Source organism: Anolis carolinensis, unplaced genomic scaffold, assembly GCF_035594765.1.
Source record: "Anolis carolinensis isolate JA03-04 unplaced genomic scaffold, rAnoCar3.1.pri scaffold_9, whole genome shotgun sequence".
Lineage (NCBI taxonomy): Eukaryota > Metazoa > Chordata > Lepidosauria > Squamata > Dactyloidae > Anolis > Anolis carolinensis.
Genome location: NW_026943820.1, coordinates 24,376,992 through 24,399,174, shown reverse-complemented (window position 1 = coordinate 24,399,174; position 22,183 = coordinate 24,376,992). Strand labels below are relative to the sequence as shown.

The window sequence follows — 22,183 nt, the reverse complement described above, 5'->3', positions numbered from 1 at the left end:
AGTCGTGACCGACTCTGGGGGTTGGTGCTCATCTCCATTTCTAAGCCGAAGAGCCGGCATTGTCCATAGACACCTCCAAGGTCATGTGGCCGGCATGACTGCTTGGAGCTGTGTTACCTTCCTGCCAGAGCGGTACCTATTGATCTACTCACATTTGCATGTTTTCAAACTGCTAGGTTGGAAGGAGCTGGGGCTAACAGCGGGTGCTCATTCTGCTTCTGGGATTTGAACCTGGGACTTTTTGGTCCACAAGTTCAGCAGCTCAGTGCTTTAACACACTGTGCCACCAGGGGCCCCTAATATAAGAATGTAAAATAGTGTCATACCCTAGCCACCTTTGGCTTCTGAACCTGATCCAGAAATGAACTTTGACCAGGATGAAGCTTATTCTGACCTTTTACCCAGTTCTCCCAGCTCCTTTCAGTTACAGCTGCCGGCTGTTGATAGTTCAGATGCTTCCTTAATTGGAAGAGATACTGAAGATGTTACTCCCGTGGCTGAACCAGGTGTCCAGAGTTCCCCAGAGACTGTGCCCTTCAACCGAAAGGAGTTTTTGCATCGCCAGAGATCAGAAAAACAAGGGCTTAGAAGGAGTAACCGCTTGGCATCTCGAGGGGATTGTGGATAAGAAGATTCCCTTGGGAACCTTTGGGGAATTTGGTCTCCCTTCATTGGGATCAGATCTTCGTTCCATAAAAGTGCCTTGTACTGCAGACAATTTGCGGTGTCAACGTAGCGTTTTCCTGAGAACACTTCACCGACTCCAGTTCCTTGATTTCACCAAGCTGAGCCGCGACTCCCGATTTAAACCAGAGTAAATTCACTTCCTTGCCTTGTTCTTGAATCAAGTTTGATCTTCGCTTCGTCTTGTTCCTGCTTTGATATCCACAATCTCCTAGTGACTGGGGACCTTGTTATTCAACCTTGCTCCCTTGTTGTTCCCCGCTCAAACTTCCCAACAGTTTGAACGTGTTTCGGTTTTGGACTTTGGACAATAATATTGGACATTTTCCTTCATCTTTTTGGACTTATTCATATCTCATCACAAAAGACTATTTCCCACTCATCCTTTCTGCTTATGCATTCCTGAATTTATATTTGCTTTAATAAAGATATTGTATGATTATTGGTCTCTGTCTAGTTTCCAGTGTTCACGCTGCCTTGGGGTGCAACAGATAGGTATAAAAATCAAACATTTACTGAAAATAAATCGGCATTTGCAAGGCTTGCTAAACAGCCCGATTTTCCTTTTTATGGAGGACAGCAGAAGCATTTTCTGTGGAGCTCTCTGTAAAGACTGTTCATTGTTGTTGCGAATGGTGGTGTTCAGAAATGTTCTACTGTTGCCAAATTTCAACAACATTGAGCTGAGGGGTGCAGTGCCTTAGATGACACAGAGATAGCAAATCTTTTGGCCATTATAGTCCAGGCTATTCAAATGGAGACCAGCTCCTGGGATTGAGGGCCAAGATTTATATTTCCACTAGCTTTGCCCGTCCACGCGTTGCTGTGGCTTATGCTTTCAGAGTGTTGTTCTTTATTTACTGTCCTGATTTTAGAGATTGTATTGTTCTGTATTATTATATCACAGTAATTATTACATATTATATTGATAATCTTATATTATCTGCTTAGAACTGGATTATATGAGGCTCCTTCTACACAGCTGTATAAAGTGCACACTGAAGTGGATTATATGGCAGTGTGGAGTCAAGATAATCCAGTTCAAAGCAGATAATATAAGATTATAAATGGGTTATATAGCTGTGTGGAAGGGCCTTAAGCCTACACTGCCATATACTGTAATCCAGTTCAAATCTGATAATCTGTATTTTATAGGCAATGTGGAAGAGGCCTAAGTGAGGCCTAACTCTGCCTGTCCCCTGGGCTGAGTGGGTTGCTAGGAGACCAAGTGGGTGGAGCTTAGCCTTCTAACTGGCAGCAATTGGATAAAAACAATTATTCCTCTCCCTCTAATTAGGACTTTATTTTTGTTCTCTTTTTGTTGTATGAACGTAGAGGCATGGATGAAGGGTTGTGCTGCCAAGTTTAGTGTTTCTGGGATGTGTAGTTTTGTTGTTTTGTCCTAAGCCGAAATTTCATTACCCATATATATATATAGATTAGGAGACTCTGAAGGAATTAAAAACAACTCCGGTTTAGGGAAGAAGGAGTGCGGCCAAAAGGAACTCCATGCGTCTTCCCTTCATAACATTTACTCTGAATTACAAGGCAACACGTACATAGAAGCACACAATTTTATTCCCCACCTCACTTGCTATAAAGCTTTCCCTCCTGAACAGCATTGACCGATCTGTGCGCTGACAGAAGAAGAAGAAGAAGAAAAGACCACGATAATGCATTAGGTTTATCGTAGACACAGGCAATGCTTTGAGCAAAGCTGCTTTTAAGCGGGTTTTATTAGAAATGTGCTTTTTAACGGCGCTGAGGGAGTCCATTGCCGGGCTACAAATGATGTGTCTCCGTTGCTTTATTTATTCCTTGCCAAGTACCAGTCTTATTTTTTTTACTGCAACATGGCTCTTTCTTCAATTAATCATTTTGATTTCCTCACGCTGTGCATATGTCATTTCTCCTCGCAGTGTTAAGACTTTATCAAGTATCTATCTTGTAGTGTTTAATAAATCATTTGTTGGTTGTACATAGCGTAGGGTACTTCAAGTGAGTATTAGAACATGACGTTGCTGCTACATTACTTTATTTTGACACTTCGGTCTCTCACTTACGGGCTGTAACTCAAAAAACCCTAAGACAGTCGCTAGAAAAACAGAAGGCAACATCTAATCTCCCAACATTTGTTTCGATAGACATACAAACTTCATCTAATCATACTATTTATCATCATTTCTTCTGTTTCTGAGCATGGAGGGAACAGTGTGACTGTCTATGATAGTGTTGGGGAGGCAATAAATACATGCAGTAAAATATAAATAGATGGTGACAGAAGAGTTATAGGAAATGATATAATGCACCCAGAGTTTATTCTTTTTGGTTTACAGTCTGTGCAAAGGACTCTTTATTTATTTATTTTTATTTATTTACAGTATTTATATTCCTCCCTTCTCACCCCGAAGGGGACTCAGGGTGGATTACAATGAACACATATATGGCAAACATTCAATGCCAACAGACAAACAACATTCAGTTTTAGACAGACACAGAGGCATTTTTAACATCTTTCCAGCTTCACGATTCCGGCCACAGGGGGAGCTCTTGCTTCACCGTCCATTGGTGGCTGTTCTTCCTCATTCTTTTCCTTGTGAGCAGTTTTATGGTGTTGTACCATAGTTAAATTAGCCTCCCGCATAAAGCGTACCTAAATTTTCCCTACTTGACAGATGCAACTGTCTTTTGGGGCTGCTAGGTCAACAGCAAGCCGGGGCTATTTTTTTTTAATAGTTGGAGGCTTAACCCGACCCGGGCTTCGAACTCATGACCTCTCGGTCAGTAGTGATTTATAGCAGCTGGTTACTAGCCAGCTGCGCCACAGCCCGGCCCCTTTAACCTTCCTTGCTTAGTTTCTCCATACCTCACAACCTCTGAGGATGCCTGCCATAGATGTGGGCAAAACTTCAGGAGAGAATACTTCTGGAACATGGCCAGACAGCCCGGAAAACATTCAACAACTCTGTGATCCTGGCCATGAAAGCCTTCGACAACACATCACCCTAATTTCATCATCATCATCATCATCATCATCATCATTTAATTACTTATTAATCGCCCTCCATCCAAGATGCTCTAGGCGATTTACAAGATAAAATTGTAAAGGATAAAAATACATACATACAAATATTGATAAAATTAACATAGATTAAAAACTCTAGTAAAGAGCCAGGTCTTGAGTGCTAGGGTTATTTGCATTGAATGGCTTCATCTACTGGCTACTTTCTGCCTGGGGGCATCCTTTGTTAGCTGCCCCTAGTTCCCATGTCTCAGAGTGTTGCTTCTTATTTACTGTTCTGATTTTTGAGTTTTTTAATACTGGTCAGATTTTGTTCATTTTCATGGTTTCCTCCTTTCTGTTGAAGTTGTTCACATGCTTGTAGATTTCAATGGCTTTTCTGTGTAGTCTGACATGATAGTTGTTGGTCCAGCACTTCTGTGTTCTCAAATAATATACTGTGTCCAGGCTTGTTCATCAAGTGCTCTTTATAATGTGTTGCCTTTGACAACACATTATAAAATTGAATCATTGACAAAATTTAAAATCTAGGCTGAAGATCACATACCAGTACCCTTAAGACAACACACGGGATCATCTGGGGGGGGGGGGGAGGGGGAGGGGTCTAAAGGGAAGGAGTGGGGATGGCACCAGGGAGCGGGGTAGGAAATACCCATAACTGTAAATAACAATCTATAACTATAAATATCGGTCTATATCTGCTTGCTTTCCCAACTCTATTCCATAGATGATACTTAGTTCTTTTGGCTCTCAATCATCATCTGCCGGATTTTAATTGCCGCCATGCAGAACTTAGCGACATTATACGTCTGGTTGAAAATGAACAAAATCTGGCTACCAGTACAGTAGAGTCTCACTTATCCAACATAAACGGGCCAGCAGATTAAGGAAAAGCCTATTAAACATCAAATTAGGTTATGATCTTACAAATTAAGCACCAAAACATCATGTTTAACAACAAATTGGACAGAAAAAGAAGTTCAATATGCAGTAATGCTATGTAGTAATTACTGTATTTACGAATTTAGCACCAAAATATCACGATGTATTTGAAAACATTGACTACAAAAATGCGTTGGATAATCCAGAACGTTGGATTAGCGAGTGTTGGATAAGTGAGACTCTACTGTATTAAAAAAACCCTCAAAAATCAGAACAGTAGATGGGAAGCAACACTCTGAGGGCAGAGGAGCCCCAAGGATGGCTAATGACTGAACAAAGGATGCCCCCCCCAGGCAAGGGACAAACCTTTCCAATGCTAATTAGGGTGATTAACTGTAACATTAGCACTGGCTTCCAACTGACAAAGGACTCTTGTCACACCCTGGACTCTCCACAGATATATATATTTTTCCTTTACTTGCCTAGTTTATCCATGCCTCACAACCTCTGAGGATGCCTGCCATAGATGTGGGTGAAACGTCAGGAGTGAATACTTCTGGAACATGGCCACACAGCCCGAAAGACATACAACAACCCTGTGATCCCGGCCACGAAAGCCTTTGACAACACATTTTGGATTCGGTCTGAAAATATTCTCCCGATTGATGCACGAGAACCGAAAGAAGGCGCTTGTTTGCTTGTTGTTCCGTACTTTGCCACCCATCCTGCAGCTGTCAAATTGACGGCGCTGCTTTTCCGTAATAAAATGTCCATCAGCCGCCCTGGGGCCCGGCGTGCCAGTTTTAATCAGCCTAAGCCCTTGATTTTCAAATAAGTTCCTATGATTGTAGACGGTGAGTGGTGCTTCCGTGTCTCGTAATGCGATGCTCAATTGGTGGAAGGGGAACACAAGCCATTAATAAAAGATTAAAGGGGAGATGTGAGTTTGCGGAGGGGGGGGCAGGGGGAGGCTTTGAGATTTTAAAATTCCAAGCGTATTTCCGTAGACATGTCTTTATAAAAGGCCATTTCCTCGACAGGTGTTGAAATGCATTTCTCTCTACATGTTCAATTATACAATCAGACATGTGAATTTTCAGATTGCGGCACCGAGCAAAACAGATGCAGGCGTTTTAAAGACAATTAAATTAAGGGAATTCAAGAGTTTTAAAGAACGGCAGCCGCATTCTGAGCACAGTTGGAAAACTACAACATGTTACTCCCCCAGCCTCATTAAAGTGTCATAAACTATCTGCTGTATTTCTTTTTTCGGCTTTTACAGATTGCCAAGATATTTGTGATGCAAATTGCAGTTTCTTTTCCTAACTGGACGCCTCCGCCCCTTGCGACGGGCCTTTGCTTTGTTTTGTGACAACAAAGCCGTATCCATAGGGATGGCGATTTATGATATCATGAATGATGGAACACAGTCTTTTATAGGAGGAGAACATTAAGCATAGAAGTTACCAGGGAATGGGATTAAACTGCAGGAATGAAATTAGCCCAGAACAGAAGATGACTTGGTCTCTTCATTAAAAGAAAGAAGTGGGACTTGCAATAGTGAGAGTTTATTTTCAGGTTCAACTTCGTTAGTCATTTGCTTGTCCCTTCCAGCCCTTTTTTATTACGTTTTCCAAAACATAAAACTTAAACCCTTTCCTCAAAACCTCCCCACCTCATAACCCCTTTAAAATATAAATAAAATAGCAATAAAATAAAAGATATTAAAAGCATTAAGAATATCTCCCCCTCACAAGCCAACACACCTATCAAAATGTTATATTGTGTTTCTCTTTTAATTCCTTGAACTCTAGCTAAATACGAACAGATATAGTTAAAGTCAATGCCTCCTGACAAGTGATATTACAGTAGAGTCTCACTTATTCGACATAAACGGGCCGGCAGAATGTTGGATAAGAGAATATGTTGGATAATAAGGAGGGATTAAGGAAAAGCCTATTAAACATCAAATTAGGTTATGATTTTACAAATTAAGCACCAAAACATCATGTTATACAACAAATTTGACAGAAAAAGTAGTTCAATACGCAGTAATGCTATGTAGTAATTACTGTATTTACAAATTTAGCACCAAAATATCATGATGTATTGAAAACATTGACTACAAAAATGCGTTGGATAATCCAGAACGTTGGAGAAGCGACTGTTGGATAAGTGAGACTCTAATGTAATAAAATTTGAACATTTTGACTAAAATTCAGTTCTAATAATTTCAACTTTTCCTTCCCATCTCAGTGTCCCCTATTGTTCTCTCCCAATATGATGTCTTGTTTATTTTCCCCTTCATATTAATAGTTTCTCTCGTCCACCTACACATTTATATATCATTTTTATTTTTGCTATTTATGTCCTCTAATATTTGTCATATGTAAAGGTAAAGGTTTCCCCTGACGTTAAGTCCAGTCATGACCGACTCTGGGGGTTGGTGCTCATCTTCATTTCTAAGCCGAAGAGACGGCATTGTCCATAGACACCTCCAGGTCATGTGGCCGGCATGACTGCTTGGAGCTCTGTTACCTTCCTGCCAGAGCGGTACCTATTGATCTACTCACATTTGCATGTTTTTGAACTGCTAGGTTGGCAGGAGCTGGGGATAACAGCGGGTGCTCATTCCGCTCCCGGGATTTGAACCTGGGATCTTTCGGTCTGCAAGTTCAGCAGCTCAGTGCTTTAACACACTTCACCACCGGGGCCATTTTTCATAGACAACATTTTTCATAGAAACAGGTTTACTGTTGTTGATTTTCCAATATGAACAAAGAATTCATGGCCCATTTAGTGTAATAGATAGTTTTATCATAGAATCATAGACACAAAGAGTTGGACGAGACCTCATGGGCCATCCAGTCCATCCCTTGACGAAGAAGCAGGAAAATGGTATTCAAAGCACCCCCGACAGATGGACATCCACCTTCTATTTAAAAGTCTCCAAAGAAGGAGCCTCCACCATACTCTGGGGCAGAGAGTTAAAAAGCTCTCTCTCACTGCTAAAAAGCTCTCTCTCACAGTGAGGAAATTCTTCCTAATGTTCTTGTGGAATCTCCTTTCCTATAGTTTGAAGCCATTGCTTCGCATCCTAGTCTCCAGGGCAGCAGAAAACAAGCTTGCTCCCGCCTCCCTATGACTTTCCCCTCACATCTTCATCCATGACTCTCATCATGTCTCCTCTCAGCCTTCAATTCTGGAGGCTAAACATGCCCAGCTTTTTAAATCGCTCCTCATAGGACTTATAAAATAGTCAACTTATAAAACCTTGCAGACATTCCTTTCTTGCTTTTCCCCTTAGTTGCTGGGTTAACTTCCTCCAAAGGCGAAGAGATCCTGAGATCCTCTCTACCCTAGCCCTGAGCTCCTATATCAGAAAGAGCAGGTCTTTCACTATCTAAGCTCAAAGCTAGCTTGGAGATGAAGTAATTAGAGCTTCTTCCAATGGCCATGAAATCCTGGGATATTCTTTGCCCCAGTTCTGAGTTGCTATCTTGGAAAGAGCAGGTCTTCCCCTATCTGAACTCAGGCAAGAGGTCAGTACTTACGATAGCTTGTCTGAGCTGGCCTACCTTGACCTGAGATCTGAGATCCTTTCTCTTCTGCAAAAAAGGCAAAATGCCTTTTCAAAATGGAGGTTTCATCCCTAGGAAAAGGGGTAGTCTCAAAAACAAGAGGATACTTTGCAAGCTTTGAGCAGCAAAAGCTCTGCAGAATGGTTACAAATCTCTGCTAATGGTTAACTGTCAGGGTGCTGTTGAGTCTGCAGCAACCCTGGAAAAAATGCAAAAAAGGGTGCTATTTCCTACAACCATGGGAAAATACAAATCAAACCCCTGCAATAAAGTCTTTTAAAAGTAGTTGAAAAAGTCGCCTGACAGTGGATTAATCAGGACTCCCCACGATGAATCAGGATTGTTGGAGCAAATAGGTTCCTGGGCTGAGTGATGTGGGGTTTCAAAATATTCTGCTACATCATTGCAGTCACCTCCTGGATCACATCCAGGCACTACGAAACCCACCGCACCCTGCCGTAATCATTTATGACAAAGATATTCCACTGGTCATACGCCACATTGGCACATGCCTGTTCTGCTTTGGTCATGTCTGTTTCTGTTCATCTCTCCTCCGCTTTCCAGAGCTGTAACTCCTAACCGAAATGAATGTGAAGAGGGGAGAAGGGAGCTGGCCTTTTGACTGCCACAACTCAGCCCAATGGCTGGATTTTATGGCGGGCTTTATAATGGCAATATTTACACACTCAGACAGGTAGTGATTTGAGCACAATGTACGATCCTATATCAAAGCTGCTTTTCTGTCAAGCTGTGTCACACAGACACGGAGGGAGTGATGCACTTCACTTTTCCAGCAGTAAACACACATATTCCTGTTGCTTTTACTCCTGCAAAAGAAAAGCGTTTTGACAGGTTAAAGTCATTACAGGGGAAAGCAACCTGCCTCGTAATTGTTCAAATTAGAGTTGACATCGAATTTTCTAAGCCCTCAAAGCATCATAATTTGTGCCTAGGAAAATGTGATACGTAGGCTGGCATTCAAAACGTCTGGATCATCAGATACTCAGATAAATAAAAGGGAGTGTGATTTGTAGCGGCACACGGTTATGTGGGGGAATTTGTCGTCTGACTGCTGAGTAAGGATAATTGGAGGATCGTCATTTTAAAATATTGGATTAATGTGGGTGGATAGGTATGAAAACTGAAGCTGTATTCTCTGCAACACCGTCATTTTATACACAAGAGGAGATGTTTGGTTTATTTTTGTTTTAAATATGGTGGAAATACCAGCCCAGTATTTTTGGACCCCTAAAAAATCAATAGCCCTTTCCACATATCTATATACATAAAAGGGTAATGGAATCACGGCACCGGACAAAACAACTAAACTAAACACCCCACAACCTTGAAAATGGACAGCACAACCTCTCATCCACGCCTCTACGTTCATACAACAAAAAGAAAAGAAAAATTAAGTCCTAGCCACAGCAACACGTGGCAACAACTAGTTTGAAGATATAAAGAAGTACAGTAGAGTCTCACTTATCCAACATAAACGGGCTGGCAGAATGTTAGATAAGTGAATATGTTGGATAATAAGGAAGGATTAAGGAAAAGCCTGTTAAACATCAAATTAGGTTATGATTTTACAAATTAGGCACCAAAACATCATGTTATACAACAAATTTGACAGAAAAAGTAGTTCAATACGCAGTAATACTATGTAGTAATTACTGTATTTACGAATTAGCACCAAAATATCACGATGTATTGAAAACAGTGACTACAAAAATGCATTGGATAATTCAGAATGTTGGATAAGCGAGTGTCTGATAAGTGAGACTCTATATTAATTTGTAATTTTTTTCATGTCAGGAGCGACTTGAGAATTCGCCATCTGCAAGGACGTTGCCCAGGGGACGCCCGGATGTTTTGATGTTTTTTTCCCATCCTTGTGGGAGGCTTCTTTCATGTCCCCGTATGAGGAGCTGGAGCTGACAGAGGGAGCTCATCCGCGCATTCGAACTGGCAACCTTCAGGTCAGCAACCCAACCTTCAGGTCAGCAGTCCTGCAGGCACAAGGGTTTAACCCATTGTCCCGCCGGGGATCCAATTTATAAATTAGGAAAGAAAATACACTAGAACCATGTAGCTGTGCGGATATGTTCCAGTATATCTTATTGGACTTAACAATGTAGTAAAGAGCTTACTTATTCAACTTAACAATGTAGTAAAGAGCTTCTGCTACATCATCATCATCATCGTCATCATCATAATCTGTTTTATTTCTTACCTATCTCTCTTGACGGCTCGAAGCCGGCTCCCTCCCCAGCTCTCTCTATCTTCTTGCTTGCTTGTACTCTGTCCTGCACTTTCCTTCCATCCCAAAAAATACTTTAAAAATACAAAAAAAAAGGGAAGTTGCTCCATTGCCTTGAATGGCTGGATAGCAAACAAAGGTTACGGCTACCAGCCCAAAAAATGCCATTTTGCCCCTCTCGATATAAGGAAGTTCCTGAAAAACAGAATGGGTGGATGCTGAAAAACAGCATAGAAATCAGGAAATATTTTTTTCCAAATTGCACACCCTTAGGGTACAACATAGTTAAAATACACCAATAAAAATATAGTCCATTAAAACACATACTGTATATACTCGAGTATAAGCCGACCCAAATATAAGCCGAGGCACCTAATTTTACCACAAAAAAACTGGGAAAACATTGACTCCAGTATAAGCCGAGAGTGGTAAATTTCAGAAATAAAAATAGATACCAATAAAATTACATTAATTGAGGCATCGGTAGGTTAAATGTTTTTGAATAGTTACATAAAGCTCAAATTTAAGATAAGACTGTCGAAATCTGATCAAATCATTATTCTCATCTTCTTCAATGTCAATGTGCTTATGTATCCTTTTAATAATAACAATAGAGTAAAATAATACATGGAATAATAATAATAATAAATACAGGAAAATAATACAAGTCATAATAAATAGAGTAAAATAATAAATGCAATAATAATAATAATAATAATAATAATAATAATAATAATAATAAGATCAGAGTGAAATAATAAATGTATTAATGATAATGATAAAATAGTGTAAAATAATTGTAATAGTAGCAACAATAATGGAGAAAAATAAATGTAATAATACCAATAATAATAGAGAAAAATGATAAATGTACCATATATTCTCGAGTGTAAGCTGACCCAAATATAAGCCATACAAAGAAAGGATTCCCTGAAATGCACAGGCAAGAGGCCACTACAGCTAGAAATGTCAACCAAAGATATGCACTATACAACAGTAATTAAACCAAAATATAATCCATGTATTACCAACACATATACATTCATAGAAAGTAAAACTCTATATTCAGAGAAAGTAAAACTCTATATTCAGAGTTTGTGAGCCCAATGCCCACCAGAGTTCATGTTCCACATGGAGGACTGTATCAATCTCTAATTGTGAGTCCAAATTTAAATGTCTCTGAATATAGAGTTTTACTTTCTATGAATGTATATGTGTTGGTAACACATGGATTATATTTTGGTTTAATTACTGTTGTATAGTGCATATCTTTGGTTTACATTTCTAGCTGTAGTGGCCTCTTGCCTGTCAAAATATAAGCCAACCAGGACTCTTACCCGAGTATAAGCCGAGGGGAGTTTTTTCAGTCTTAAAAAAGGGCTGAAAAACTAGGCTTATACTCGAGTATATACAGTATATTAAGAGACAGACCTAAGGCATAGCTAGCTATACATAAACTTGCATGATATAATGCGAAAGAAAACTGCAAGCACCAATACACCTGAGGCAGGTGTTTTGTTTTGTTTCAGAAAGATTCACAGGTGATTTGCAATAGCATTGGATCATATCAGAAACAGGTTCATATTCTATCCGCTTGTTGAATAAATATAGAAATTAAAGAAATAGCTTTGTTTCAGAAGCAAATATCTATTAACTCCACTGTGTATTTGTGCGTGTTTATTTGTGTGTGCAACAAACCCTGTTTTTCCTAGCATCGTATTGTGTTTTCTTCCCAGGTTTGCTATCCAAGGCAAAGGAAATAGCATCCCGGCCTGTATACATGTAAAATATTTATGTGGTGCTGTCTTCTTGCTATGATCACTGTGACGTTGTTGGAATTGTTCCATCCTATCAACCCTGCTATGTTTGTCAGCTCTGTTGTTTAGGTGTCAGTCATTGTTCTGATAATGAAACCGTGGCAGAGTTGCAGGGAAATATGTTGGCTCGCGATAGAATGAAAATCACCACCAGGACTTTCAATAAAGAGGTTTACATTTCGGCTCAGAACTAAGCAATTAGATTTTTCAATAATGCTCTCAGTGGAGTTAATAGATATTTGCTGAAGGCAACAGAAGCAGATATTTGTATTTAACTTGAAAGAATCATAGGAGATTGAGTCGGAAGTAAGGGTATAATGTTTTCGTCAATCAATCCCTAGATGAATCTATTAAAAATGTTTTAATTGATTTAAACAGTGACTATGATTTATCAAAGCTAGAGATTTTTCACCCAGTTTAAGTCTTAATGTATATAAATGAAAAGTAGTTTTATGTCTCTGATACCAAATGCGTGCAATCATTCTGAGATTAGGAAAGACACCAAACCCTGTTTTTCTTCATTGCAATCTGAATCACAGCCCTACTTTGGTGCTTGATTGATTCATTGTGATAATTGGAGTCCAAAGAGATCTCTATGATACAGAGAACCTTATTCCATTTAACACTGGAATTATATGATAAGAAAACCATATAACAATATATTTTTAAGGTATTGCACTTCTAGTTTGAATTTAACATGCTGATGATGACAGGCAAAGTCCAAGTAGACAAGGAAGTCCCAGACTTTGTTCATATTCTTTCTGTTTCTTTTTTCTGGAATTCCAAAATTTGAAATACTCCAAAATCTGAAATTACCCATCGTGGCTGGGCTACTGACACATTTGCTTTCTGATGGTAAAGAAATTTTGTTTCATACATTACATTATTTTTAAAAATCTATGTATAAAAAAGTGTATGTATGTATGTTTGTGGGTGATTTCCTATTGGCTCCCAGTTCCACAGAGCCACGTGAACCCCACTGATGATGGATCTGGACCACATTTGGCACACAGACCCGCATGACCAACAGAATGTACGGGAGGTGCTGGATGTGGACTTTTTTGTGTCTGGAGTGACTTGAGAAACTTCAAGTCGCTTCTGGTGTGAGAGAATTGGGCATCTGCAGGAACGTTGCCCAGGGGATGCCCAGATCTTTTGATGTTTTAACCATCCTTGTGGGAGGCTTCTCGTATGTCCCTGCATGGAGCTGGAGCTGATAGAGGGAGCTCATCTGCGTTCTCCCCAGGTTGGATTCGAACTGGCAACCTTCAGGTCAGCAACCCAACCTTCAAGAAATCAGCCATGCCGGCACAAGGGTTTAACCCACTGCGCCACTGGGGGACTGACCTGGCATCCAAAGAACACTCTGAACCCCAATGATGGTGGATTTGGACCATACTTGGCACACAGATCCCCCCCATGACCAACAGAAGGTACTGGAGGTTTTTGGAGGAAACTGACTTTGCATTTTGAGAGTTATAGTTTACATGCATCCAGAAAGCGCTGTGTACCCAACTGATAATGGATCTGGACCACACTTGGCACACATACCCATCATGGTAACCTTTGAATATTGGCAGGGCTTGGTGGGAATTGACTTTGAATTTTGGGAGTTGTAGTTTACTCACATCCAAAGAACACTGTAAACCCAATCAACAGTGGACCTTGACCAGACTTAGTAAGCATGCCTAACATGGCTAACATTGAATACTGGCGGCGTTTGGTGGGAACTGAAGTTGAATTTTGGTAGTTGTAATTCACCTGCATTATTTATTTATTTATTTATTTATTTATTTACAGTATTTATATTCCGCCCTTCTCACCCCGAAGGGGACTGAGGGTGGATCACATTATATACATATAGGGCAAACATTCAATGCCCATATATACATAGAACCAAGACAGAGACAGACGCAGAGGCAATTTAACCTTCTCCTCAAGGGATGTTCGATTCTGGCCACAGGGGGGAGCAGCTGCTTCATTATCCACTGTGACGGCACTTCCTCATTCCAATGTCGTAAATTAGTTACATTTGCCTCCCCACTTTATAAGTGGTACCTTATTTCCTACTTGATAGATGCAACTATCTTTCGGGTTGCTAGGTCAGCAACGAGCAGGGGCTATTTTTTTTTTAATTGACGGGTGCTTACCCCGCCATGGGCTGGCTTTGAACTCATGACCTCATGGTCAGAGTGATTTATTGCAGCAGGCTGCTCACCAGCCTGTGCCACAGCCCGGCCCCTGCATCCAGAGACCACTGTTTATCCAGATGATGATGGATCTCTATGGCACTTGACATGCATACCCAACATGGCCAACTTTGAATACTGGCAGCGTTTGGGCGCAACTTACCAAGGATGATGAGAGCTGTAGTTGTTATACATCTTTTATGGAAGCATTCATAAAACCCCAAAACAAACAATGACCACTTCTAATATTTATCATTACAAAAGACCTAACCCGAGCATTGCCAGGTACCTGTTAGCATTATATAAAAGTGTTTTCATGTTTGTATACAAAATGTGCATAAAACATAAATGAACTTCCTGTTTATACTTGAATTCCAGCTCCAAGATACCTTATTCGCATGTATGTGCATGCAAATACCCATATTCCAAAGCAAAAATAAAATGAAAAAAATATTTCCGATTCCAAGCATTTCAGATAATTCATCCTGTACAATCAGGTACTTTTTTAAATAGCTTCACAGGTTAAACTCGCAATGCACTATTGGCAGCTGAATGCAGTGCCATGATCATGGTCTATCAAAAATGGGTTTAAACATAAATGGAGAATTGTCACTTAATGAGGGGAACATCCATAATACCATTAAGCCAGTATAAAATGACCAAAGTGGACTTTAGACTGGTATTTTACAAAGATCCTACAACGGCACAACCAAATACACACATCTTATTTCAAACTTGTCCCCTTTGTTCCGCAATGGGTCTTGTGAAACAGCCATTTATTTCAATAATATTCAAGCAAAAAGCTTTCCAGAACTCCACTGGAAAAAAAATAAGTCCTTTGGCAAGAAACAATTGTGCTGAATTGTGCCCTTTATTAGCATTTAAGATGAAGAAGAGGTCCAAAATGTCTTTGCTGATTCCACCTTATCCCTAAGGTTTAAATATTTTAAAAAATAAATCATTAAAAAAAACAGAGCACACATTCCTGCTATTTTTAGATTCTAATATTTTGTGGTTCGTAATATACCCTTCGGGATTACGGTTTCCCCCCTGATTTAATGAAGCAATCGTTTGTATGGAATCCACTATACCATTCTAGCGGATACGTTTGTGTTTAAAAAAGCATTGGAAAGTCTTTTTTTAAAAAGAAAATATAATGATGATGATGATGATTTGTGTACATTTTAATACTGTAAACTATAAATTGGGTTTAGGAAAGCAAGGAGAATGCTCCAAACTCCGAGCCCCTGGTTCTCCCCTATTAAGGTATTTTTTCCCTTCTAACTTGGCCTCCTTTAAACTCCCATCTCGTGAATACTCGCTTCTAATCTGATACCTCAGTGTACATATCTAAACATGATCAGTGACAGTTTTAGCTGCGGGGTGAGACTTTCTGTGACAAGGGCAGTGAGCTCTGATTGGAGACCATTCATTGCAAGTGACTTCAGCTGTCTCTTCAACTGACACTTGGCGACTTGAGGAACGCGGGATGACGAAAGCTCTTTGGACAGAAAACTTCCCCTGACAAGAACGTGACAGCTCCTTCCACAGCTGGCCTCTGATATGCTTTGCAAGGGGCCCACACAGTTGCTAATTTAAGTTGGAGCGGGGCTGTGCAGTCCCGGTGCAAACAAGTTTGTGTAAATTTGTAGCTCATCTGTCAGGCATGGAAGAGGAGCGGAGGTCTTCCGGATGGGGCTCTTGCTGGTCTGTAGCCATCTCCACCAACCATGTTTATTTAAAGAGCGATAAGTTGATCCTCTTGCAATTCCGAGGCCTCATTACATCTTAGTATGTCGCTGATGGGGTGCATTTGGTTTATATCAAGTGTTTTTTCCCCCTAGTAATGGTATCCTTAACCTCCAGATATGACAGGAAGCAGATGGATTTGATTCAGAAGTAGTCTGGGGTTGTCTCTAAGAGCAGCCAAAAAGTTTTCCCTGCAGTTGTTAGCAGCAAAGTAACACCCAGAGACAACAGAATCAGTTGTTGGGTTATGTGTCAACTCTCGCCCACTGTCTGAATTAAAGTCAATAGAATTAAGCTTATGATATGAAAAAAGAAGTCTCTAAGTTTCCCACTTATCAGTTGCCACTCTTTCAAATTCAGGGGATGGTGATGATGATTATATCTATATATATAAAAGAGTGATGGCATCACGGCGACCCACAAAACAACAAAACTACAGGCCCCCCAACCTCGACATTTGACAACACAACCCATCATCCACGTTTCTAGGTTGGTACAACAAAAAGAAAAGAAAAATAAAGTCCTAATTAGAGAGAGAGGAATAATTGCTTTTATCCCATTGCTGCCAGTTAGAAGGCTAAGCTCCTCCAACTTGGTCTCCTAGCAACCCAATAAAAATAATAAAAAACACTAAAAAATAATTTAAAACACTAAAAAATTAATACAATAAAATACTATAATAACAGAAAATAACTAAAAGTAATACAAGAAAATAATAAAATATAATAAATAAAAAGATAACTTACAATAAAATTAATTAAAAAATACAAATAACGTCAAATAAAAATTACACAACAATTTTTAACCAATATCACCACCACTTTGCCACAGCAACGCGTGGACGGGCACAGCTAGTTTATTTATAAAAGGTAAAGGTTTCCCCTGACGTTAAGTCCAGTCGTGACCGACTCTGGGGGTTGGTGCTCATCTCCATTTCTAAGCCGAAGAGCCGGCGTTGTCCATAGACATCTCCAAGGTCATGTGACCGGCATGACTGCATGGAGCGCTGTTACCTTCCCGCCGCACTTCGCCACCGGGGCTCCATTTTTATTTATACCCTGCTTTATCTCTCTTTATCTCCCGGTGGCAAAGTGTGTTAAAGCACTGAGCTGCTGAACTTGCAGACCGAAAGGTCCCAGGTTCAAATCCCGGGAGCGGAGTGAGCGCCCGCTGTTAGCTCCAGCTTCTGCCAACCTAGCAGTTCGAAAACATGCCAATATGAGTAGATCAATAGGTACTGCTCCGGCGGGAAGGTAACGGCACTCCATGCAGTCATGCTGGCCACATGACCTTGGAAGTGTCTACGGACAACGCTGGTTCTTTGGCTTAGAAATGGAGATGAGCACCAACCCCCAGAGTCAGACACTGTAAAGTTGGCAGAAGCTGGAGCTAACAGCGGGCGCTCACTCCGCTCCCGGAATTTGAACCTGGGACCTTTCGTTCTGCAAATTCAGCAGCTCAGTGCTTTAACACACTTCACCACCGGGCTGTATATATTGCTGGAGTTACACTTTAAAAAGTATCTGTTCCGACTTACATACAAATTCAATTTAAGAACAAATCTACTGAACCTATCTTGTTTGTAACTTGGGGACTGCCTGTATAGAGCACAATATATTTTGTTAAATAGTCTGAGCTTTGAAGGAGCTATCCAAGGTCCTGAACCTACTTTAGGGGTAGAAGATTTAAAGTCTGGATTTGTTCCAAACCTTGAACAGATTCTCTACCCACTGACATAGAACCTACCAGCAACAATTGATGTGAGGAGCGCCATTACCTTCCCGCCGGAGCAGTACCTATTGATCTACTCACATTTGCATGTTTTCGAACTGCTAGGTTGGCAGAAGCTGGAGCTAACAGCGGGCGCTCACTCCGCTCCAGGGATTTGAACCTGGGACCTTTCGGTCTGCAAGTTCAGCAGCTCAGTGCTTTAACACACTTCACCACCGGGGATCCTTTGTAATAATAAATAGAGTAAAATAATAAATGCAATAATAATAATAATAATAATAATAATAATAATAATAATAATAATAATAATATCAGAGTGAAGTAATAAATGTATTATTATTAATAATAAAGAGAGAGTAAAATATATGTACAGTAGAGTCTCACTTATCCAAGACTCGCTTATCCAACATTCTGGATTATCCAACGCATTTTTGCAGTCAATGTTTTCAGTATATCGTGATATTTTGGTGCTAAATTCGTAAATACAGTAATTACTACATTGCATTACTGCGTATTGAACTACTTTTTCTGTCAAATTTGTTGTATAACATGATGTTTTGGTGCTTAATTTGTGAAATCATAAACTAATTTGATGTTTAATAGGCTTTTCCTTAATGCCTCCTTATTATCCAACATATTCGCTTATCTAACGTTCTGCCGGCCCGTTTATGTTGGATAAGTGAGACTCTACTGTAATAGCAACAATAATAGAGAAAAATAATAAATGTAATAATACCAATAATAATAGAGAAAAATAATAAATGTCCCATATATTCTCGAGTATAAGCTGACCCAAATATAAGCCAACCAGGACCCATACCCGAGTATAAGCCAAGGGGGGCTTTTTCAGTCTAAAAAAGAGGGCTGAAAAACTAGGCTTATAATCGAGTATATACAGTACTTTCCTGGGATATCTTTATAAGCCACGTTCATTCCCGGAGGTACCAGTGAATCTGAAGCCGTACATATAATGGCTGTAAGTGCTCATTCATTTTCCAGATGGCTTATTCTCAACTTCACAGTGGCATCCAGTTAGATAATTCGCCCAGGAGGCAATTCTGTGTTCATTTCTCACCCTTGTTTTTCAACACACTGTTTACTTTCAGCAACAGAGCCAGAGAGACTGGATCTCCTTTCACAAGGATATAAGCCACAGTTGGAAATTTCACACAATGGAAGAGCAACATGCTACCCAACTGAATATTACCAGATGAGACAGATTACATGGTGACAAAATTTTATCAGAGAGGTGAGCTGCAATGAATCCACATGGAAACAGCTTTGGCCTCCTGTCCTAACTCTTCTGTAATGAGGAAAAGTTTATTTTCTTTTTTTTAAAAGGTAACACTTTGTTTAAAGTCTGTAATTGTCTTAAATAAAGATAAGGGGCAAAACTCAGCTTTTACCTATATGTGCATTAATGCCTGTCAGGCTTAATGCTCTTGTAGAGCCTACTTTTTTAAAAAAATGATATAGATTTATTTAGCTTTATACTTTTGTGATAGGAATTTGAAGCTATAATCTGCTCGGACTGTATCCGGAAAGGCACTGTCTGTGTTGTGTTACATCTCAGGAAAGCTAAGCTCGAACTAGGAAGAATATAGCAAATTCTCCCAGCTGCCAAAGAAAACATCTGGTTATGGAGAGATTTTGGCTTTCTTTTTAAAGCACAAGGATCGGTGCCTTGCCTTGTCTAATTTCATTAATGTGATCTGGTGTCCATCTCATGGCAGTTTAATGGGCATTATTTGTGGCCTCCATCAAATAAAGCTATAGCCATAAATCCCACATAGCCGGTAAATGAAGGTATAAATGTCAATCTGCATTACCAAATAATATTTACGATTTTAATTAAATGAAGCTCATTGTGACGTTTATTGGATCACAAGTTACTTGTTAATGGCAACAAAATGACTTGGGCTGATAAGAGCAATTCTTAGAAATGCTCTTAATAATGATTGTGCTGTAGTGCTGGGGAGTCAGTTCATAATGCCATGGGTAAGTAGTGACCGAGTATATGTTTGTTTAATGAAAGACAAACACTTTATATAAACTATACAATTCTTTTTATCTGCAGAAGCAATAGGATCCATTCAAGAGAATATGTGTAACCCCAGATTTTCAGAAGACCAACTAACTGCATTTATTATGACTATGTTGTTTTTGTGTGTGAACTTCACGTGACATGAAGGTGAAGCTCTTAATGGGCTTGATTGGAGATATTTGTTCAGAAGGTGTTTGCCTTTGTTTTCCTCTGAGGCTGAGACAATGTAACCTTTGCAGAAGAGTGTCACAGTCCAGCAAGGCATCAAACCTTGAACTCCAGTCATACGACTTCATCACATTGAGATGGGAAAGCACGGATGACCGTCCTCTTAGCATAGAGATCGTCAGCTGCAGGGCCAGCCCTAGGTAACTTTCAAGTGTAAGCGAACAGAATTTTGCCCCCTCCCCAAACCATAGTCCAGCATCATGCTGGCTCTGCTGCAAGAAATGTACATGAAATATATGTCATTCTGCTTCCATTTATAATGTGAAATTGGAATTTCTGTGAAATTAATTCAAGATTGATGGTGGTTGAACAACAAATATATTTAAAATTGAAGAACAGCAATATATTTTTATTAGAGCTTCATTGAACTGGTTGACAGTGAAAGCAACTGGCTAACTAGCAAGCATGGGACAAATTGTAAACTGTAGGATTTTTAAATGAATCAAATTTGAAAGGATTTTTGATACAAATATATATTTTTAAAAATAATTTTTATTGAGAGGTCTCCAACAAATATCTTTTTCTTGAAAGGAAAATGCGTCCTGTGTTGATTTCTCCTAGCAATGAAGATTACCTTGTTATATTCAGTTTCCTTCACTGGGATATTTTAATCTAATGATTTTATCTTATATTGCTGCTATAGTCCCCCCACCTTTGAAGTTGACTGAATTGCATTGGTGGTTGTTTGATATTATTACTATTGATATTATTACTGTTGTTTAAATCTCTGTTTTAACTTGTTTTATCATCTTCTTGTGTTTTAAACTGTGTGTATTGTTAATGTATTTGTGCTGTTACTTTTGTAACATTGTGAGCCGCCCCGAGTCCCCACGGGGAGATGGTGGCAGGGTATAAATAAAGTTTTATTATTATTATTATTATTATTATTCACTGGCTCATTTTTTTAAAAAGTGAAATGTCAGACTTTGGTTTGTGCTCACATTTTGCTTCCTCTGACTGTTTTTGCTCACTGGTGGAAGATACCGAACTGCTTCTCAGTATCAGAATAAAGAGTGCATCTACACTGTTGAATGAATGTAGTTTGATCCCACTTTAACTACCATGACTCAATGCTCTGGGATCATGGAAGGTGTAGTTTTACAAGGCCTTTAGCCTTCTCTGCCAATGGCTGCTGGTGCCTCACCAAATTATAAATCCCAGGATTCCATAGCATTGAATATGGCAGTTAAAATGGTGTCGAACTGCAATCATTCTACAGTGTAGATGGACCTGTAGACAAGTTTTGGGCTGAGGCTGGGATGCAAGAATTTCTTTACATATTCACAGCGTTGTTAGCCTTAGCTTCTGCCAACCTAGCAGTTCGAAAACATGCAAATGTGAAGGTAACTATGTTCCATGCAGTCATGATGACCACATAACCTAGGAGGCATCTACGGACAACGTGGACTCTTTGGCTTAGAAATACAGATGAGCACCATCCTCCAGAGTCTGACTCAACTAGACTTAATGCCAATGGGAAACCTTTACCTTTAATAAACTGTAAATCTCAGGATTTCATAGGACGAAAGCATGGCAATTAAAGTGGAATCATAATGCCATAGTTGTTGCGGAGCATGGGTTCAGAGTGACCATTGTGTCCCTTGATATCATCTATATCAAGTCAAGCTTATTGGTCTCAATAGTCTGATTTTTCAAAATTTGAACTATTCTTAACTGGAGATGTTAAAGTATTTTTCAACATTCCTAAAACAATAATTTTTTTTACATCAGCTTGTATTAAACTACTACGAACCATGCTGGAATGAAGGTGTGATATACATTCCATCTATATATATAAAAGGGTAATGAAATTTTGGCCTAGGACAAAACAACAAAACTACACATCCCAGAAACACTAAACTTGGCAGCACAACCCCTCATCCATGCCTCTACATTCATACAACAAAAAGAAAAGAAATATAAAGTCCTAATTAGAGGGAGAGGAATAATTGTTTTTATCCAATTGCTGCCAGTTAGAAGGCTAAGCTCCACCCAC

At 39.6% G+C, this 22,183-nt stretch overlaps 1 long non-coding RNA gene across 1 annotated transcript; it reads left to right on the top strand.

The window, feature by feature from the left end:
* Window positions 1-9,745: 9,745 nt before the first annotated feature.
* On the top strand, window positions 9,746-21,068 carry LOC134293572 (uncharacterized). The gene is made up of 3 exons (XR_010000524.1): window positions 9,746-10,148; window positions 19,022-19,164; window positions 19,993-21,068. It is a non-coding gene; the product is annotated as an uncharacterized LOC134293572 (long non-coding RNA).
* The last annotated feature ends 1,115 nt before the right edge of the window (window positions 21,069-22,183 follow it).